Below are 5,000 nucleotides of genomic sequence, written 5' to 3' on the forward strand. Positions count from 1 at the left end.
GACCTCATCCTTGATGTCCTGTATCTGAGCCCTCTTTGTGTATCTGCTTGGCTTGTGTTTTCAGGGATGAGTGAATTGAAAAGTGTGAAATCAATATTGAAAATAAGAAATGGGAGACCTTGTGTTAAAGGTTTAGTACTTCCTTTAACCCACTCACGCGATAACGATGTCTTATCACATTATAGTAAATGTGGAGCCTGCTCTAGGTTGTGTGTGCTAAACAGCTTGTTTGGCCATTGAGGAGAAACAGCCCCTTCAAGGTTTAAAGCCTCTTTATGGCATCATTACTGTAACAGTCATTTATTATTCAGCCAAGAGCAGAGTGTAGTTGTTGTTTTTTTATGTGACATGCACATCTGAGTTTTCTCTCAAATATCTGACTTTGTGTCCACCCCAACCTGTGGTTCATGAGTGGGTTAAGTGCATTGGCAATTTTACTTACTTTTCATTTGTTTTTTTCTTGTTCATGCCATAATTAGAATATGAGAATTTGATTTATCATTACCCTGTATGATTTTTAGTCATAAGATGCACTTTTATATCTAGACCATATAAATGATTGAAAATTGTTTTGCATTTTTTTATTATTGTTATTATTATTATTATTATTATTATTATTATTATTATTATTATTATTATTATATCAACTCGTACTTTTATGGTCATCATTTACATGGTTAAATATTTTCAGTGTGGTCCAAGGACTTAGCATTTTGTTTTATATGAGAGAATGATCTCATTGATCACTGTGGTTAATATTGACAGCTAGCCAGACTTCTTTGTTGTCATCTGTTGCTTCATAATATGCTAAAAATATGTATGTGTTTATATAACTTTGTTGTACAATTAGAGACAATAGTGTCTTTTCTGATTTGGGTGAAAAACAGAGATTTAGCCTATCTACACGTTTGTCTGACACTGTGTATGGGTGGAAGATCTAACATCCTTGATGCAAGTATGCCTGTATTTTGGGTTCATGATGGCAGTGAAGCATCCAATGAGTTGATTTTTCTTCACATTTACTTGTAAATGTTATTCAGGTTCTCAGTACCACCACTTGCCAAGGAAGGCATAGTACTACATGCCTTGGACTTAGCCTCTGAATCCATGATTGGACATCTTGCTAACCATTTTTGAATTGTAGAATAACAACCGGCTCCTTGTTGCATGTTGGAGGCACAACAAATAAACAAGCTCTCAGTTCATACTGACCCTCTGCATGTAGTATTAAGTACATATAAAGTACTTAATGCACCAAGATAAGGACCTTACCTCATTTTTATCCACAAATTTTGAGAGTTCAAAGTTATTCAAGGAATTTAATATTTCCAGCGTCTCCTGGCTGTGATGATGGATAAATTAAGAAATGAGAACACTCGTCCATGAAAATGGGAGATAACTTGACATGAATATTTCAGATGGTTGATTTCTTCCTTTTTATGTCCTGGAGGTTGCCAGAGAATAGATTTTGCCAAATATGTGATAGATTTGCTAAGGGGGCACAATATTCAATAATGTCAGCGATGCAATATAATCAGTGGTGCTGGGTTGTCAGTTTTTCAAAACATGCAAATGAATATTGCAGCAAGCACAAGAACATCAAGGATGTATATCTGGGAGGAAGTGTGGTGTAAAAAAGACTCCACAAAGATTTCATACTGTATGACTTTTTCTCTTTCACTCACTCACTCTCATTCTCTCTCACTCACTCTCATTCTCTCTCATTCTCTCTCTCACTCACTCTCATTTTCTCTCTCTCTCACTCACTCTCATTCTCTCTCTCTCACTCACTCTCATTCTCTCTCTCTCTCTCTCTCTCTCTCTCTCTCTCTCTCTCTCTCTCTCTCTCTCTCTCTCTCTCATTCTCTCTCATTCTCTCTCACTCACTCTCTCACTCACTCTCATTCTCTCTCACTCACTCTCATTCTCTCTCACTCACTCTCATTCTCTCTCTCACTCACTCTCATTTTCTCTCTCTCACTCACTCTCATTCTCTCTCTCTCACTCACTCTCATTCTCTCTCTCTCTCTCTCTCTCTCTCTCTCTCTCTCTCTCTCTCTCTCTCTCTCTCATTCTCTCTCATTCTCTCTCATTCTCTCTCACTCACTCACTCACTCTCATTCTCCCTCTCTCACTCACCCACTTTTATTCTCCCTCTCTCACTCACCCACTCTCATTCTCCCTCTCTCACTCACCCACTCTCATTCTCCCTCTCTCACTCACCCACTCTCATTCTCTCTCACTCACTCACCCACTCTCATTCTCTCTCACTCACTCACCCACTCCCATTCTCTCTCATTCACTCACCCACTCTCATTCTCTCTCACTCACTCACCCACTCTCATTCTCTCTCACTCACCCACTCTCATTCTCTCTCACTCACTCACCCACTCTCATTCTCTCTCACTCACTCACCCACTCACCCACTCTCATTCTCTCTCACTCACTCACCCACTCTCATTCTCTCTCACTCACTCACCCACTCTCATTCTCTCTCACTCACTCACCCACTCTCATTCTCTCTCACTCACTCACCCACTCTCATTCTCTCTCACTCACTCACCCACTCTCATTCTCTCTCACTCACTCACCCACTCTCATTCTCTCTCACTCACTCACCCACTCTCATTCTCTCTCTCTCTCTCTCTCTCTCTCTCTCTCTCTCTCTCTCCCCCCCCCCCCCCCACTGACTCACTCTCATTCTCTCTCTCACTCACTCACTCTCATTTTCTCTCTCACTCACTCACTCTCATTTTCTCTCTCACTCACTCACTCTCATTCTCTCTCTCTCTCTCTCACTCACTCACTCACTCACTCACTCTCATTCACTCTCATTCACTCTCATTCTCACTCTCACTCACTCACTCACTCTCATTCTCACTCTCTCAATCACTCACTCACTCTCATTCTCTCTCTCTCCCTCAGTCACTCTCATTCTCTCTCACTCACTCACTCATTCTAACTCCCTCTCATTCTCTCTCTCTCTCACTCACTCATTCTCTCTCACTCACTCACTCATTTTCATTCTCTCTCCCACTCATTCACTTTCATTCTCTCTCTCTCATTCACTCACTTGCATTCTCTCTCTCTCATTCACTCACTTGCATTCTCTCTCTCTCATTCACTCACTTGCATTCTCTCTCTCTCATTCACTCACTTGCATTCTCTCTCTCTCATTCACTCACTTGCATTCTCTCTCTCATCTCTCTCTCTCTCTCTCATTCACTCACTTGCATTCTCTCTCTCTCATTCACTCACTTGCATTCTCTCTCTCATCTCTCTCTCTCTCTCTCATTCACTCACTTGCATTCTCTCTCTCTCATTCACTCACTTGCATTCTCTCTCTCTCATTCACTCACTGGCATTCTCTCTCTCATCTCTCTCTCTCTCTCTCTCATTCAGTCACTTGCATTCTCTCTCTCTCATTCACTCACTTGCATTCTTTCTCTCTCATTCACTCACTTGCATTCTCTCTCTCTCATTCTCTCACTCTCCTTCTCTCTCTCTCACTCTCACTCTCTCTCTCTCTCTCTCTCTCTCTCTCTCTCTCTCTCTCTCTCTCTCTCTCTCTCTCTCTCTCTCTCTCTCTCTCTCTCTCTCCTCTCTCTCTCAATCACCCCTCCCTCCCTCTCGCTCTCTCTCCCTCCCTCCCTCCCTCCCTCCCTCCCTCCCTCCCTCCCTCTCTCTCCCTCCCTCCCTCCCCCTCTCTCTCTCCCTCTCTCCCTCCCTCTCCCCCACTGACTCACTCTCATTCTCTCTCTCACTCACTCACTCATTTTCTCTCACTCACTCACTCTCTTTTTCTCTCACTCACTCACTCACTCTCATTTTCTGTCTCACTCAGTCACTCTCATTCTCTCTCTCACTCACTCACTCCCATTCTCTGACTCACTCACTCACTCCCATTCTCTGACTCACTCACTCACTCTCATTCTCTCTCTCTCTCTCTCTCTCTCTCTCTCTCTCTCTCTCTCTCTCTCTCTCTCTCTCTCATTCTCTCTCTCTCATTTCTCTCTCTCTCTCTCTCTCTCTCTCATTCTCTCTCACTCTCACTCTCATTCTCTCTCTCTCACTCACTCACTTTCATTCTCACTCTCTGTCACTCACTCACTCTCATTCTCACTCTGTCACTCACTCTCATTCTCTCACTCACTCACTCACTCCCATTCTATCTCTCTCTCTCTTTCTCTCACTCATTTTTATTCTCTCTCTCATTTTCATTCCCTCACTCAATCACATTCTCTCACTCAGTTGCATTTCTCTCTCTTATTCACTCACTCGCATTCTCTCTCTCTTATTCACTCACTTGCATTCTCTCACTCTTATTCACTCACTTGCATTCTCTCTCTCTCCTTCCCTCCCTCTCTCCCTCCCTCCCTCCCTCCCTCCCTCTCCCTCCCTCCCTCTCCCTCCCTCCCTCCCTCCCTCCCTCCCCCTCTCTCTCTCCCTCTCTCCCTCCCTCTCCCCCACTCACTCACTCTCATTTTCTCTCTCACTCACTCTCATTTTCTCTCACTCACTCACTCTCATTTTCTCTCACTCACTCACTCTCATTTTCTCTCTCACTCACTCACTCTCATTTTTTCTCTCACTCACTGATTCTCATTTTCTCTCACTCACTCACTGACTCATTTTCTCTCTCACTCACTCTCATTCTCTCACTCACTCACTCTCATTCTCTCTCTCTCTCACTCTCATTCTCTCTCTCTCACTCTCATTCTCTCTCTCTCTCACTCTCATTCTCATTCTCTCTCACTCACTCACTCACTTTCATTCTCACTCTCTGTCACTAACTTACTCACTCTCATTCTCACTCTCTGTCACTCACTCTCATTCTCTCTCTCTTTCTCTCTCACTCATTTTCATTCTCTCTCTCTCACTCATTTTCATTCACTCACTCGCATTCTCTCTCTCTTATTCACTCACTTGCATTCTCTCTCTCTTATTCACTCACTTGCATTCTCTCTCTCTTATTTACTCACTTGCATTCTCTCTCTCTC

General features: G+C 43.1%; 1 protein-coding gene across 1 annotated transcript in view; it reads left to right on the forward strand.

The window, feature by feature from the left end:
• LOC125030986 (protein transport protein Sec16A-like) overlaps positions 1-5,000 on the forward strand; it is a 92,073-nt gene that overhangs the window by 77,240 nt on the left and 9,833 nt on the right. The window lies entirely within an intron of this gene.

The sequence above is a fragment of the Penaeus chinensis genome, chromosome 12, assembly GCF_019202785.1.
Source record: "Penaeus chinensis breed Huanghai No. 1 chromosome 12, ASM1920278v2, whole genome shotgun sequence".
In the NCBI taxonomy this organism is placed as follows: domain Eukaryota; kingdom Metazoa; phylum Arthropoda; class Malacostraca; order Decapoda; family Penaeidae; genus Penaeus; species Penaeus chinensis.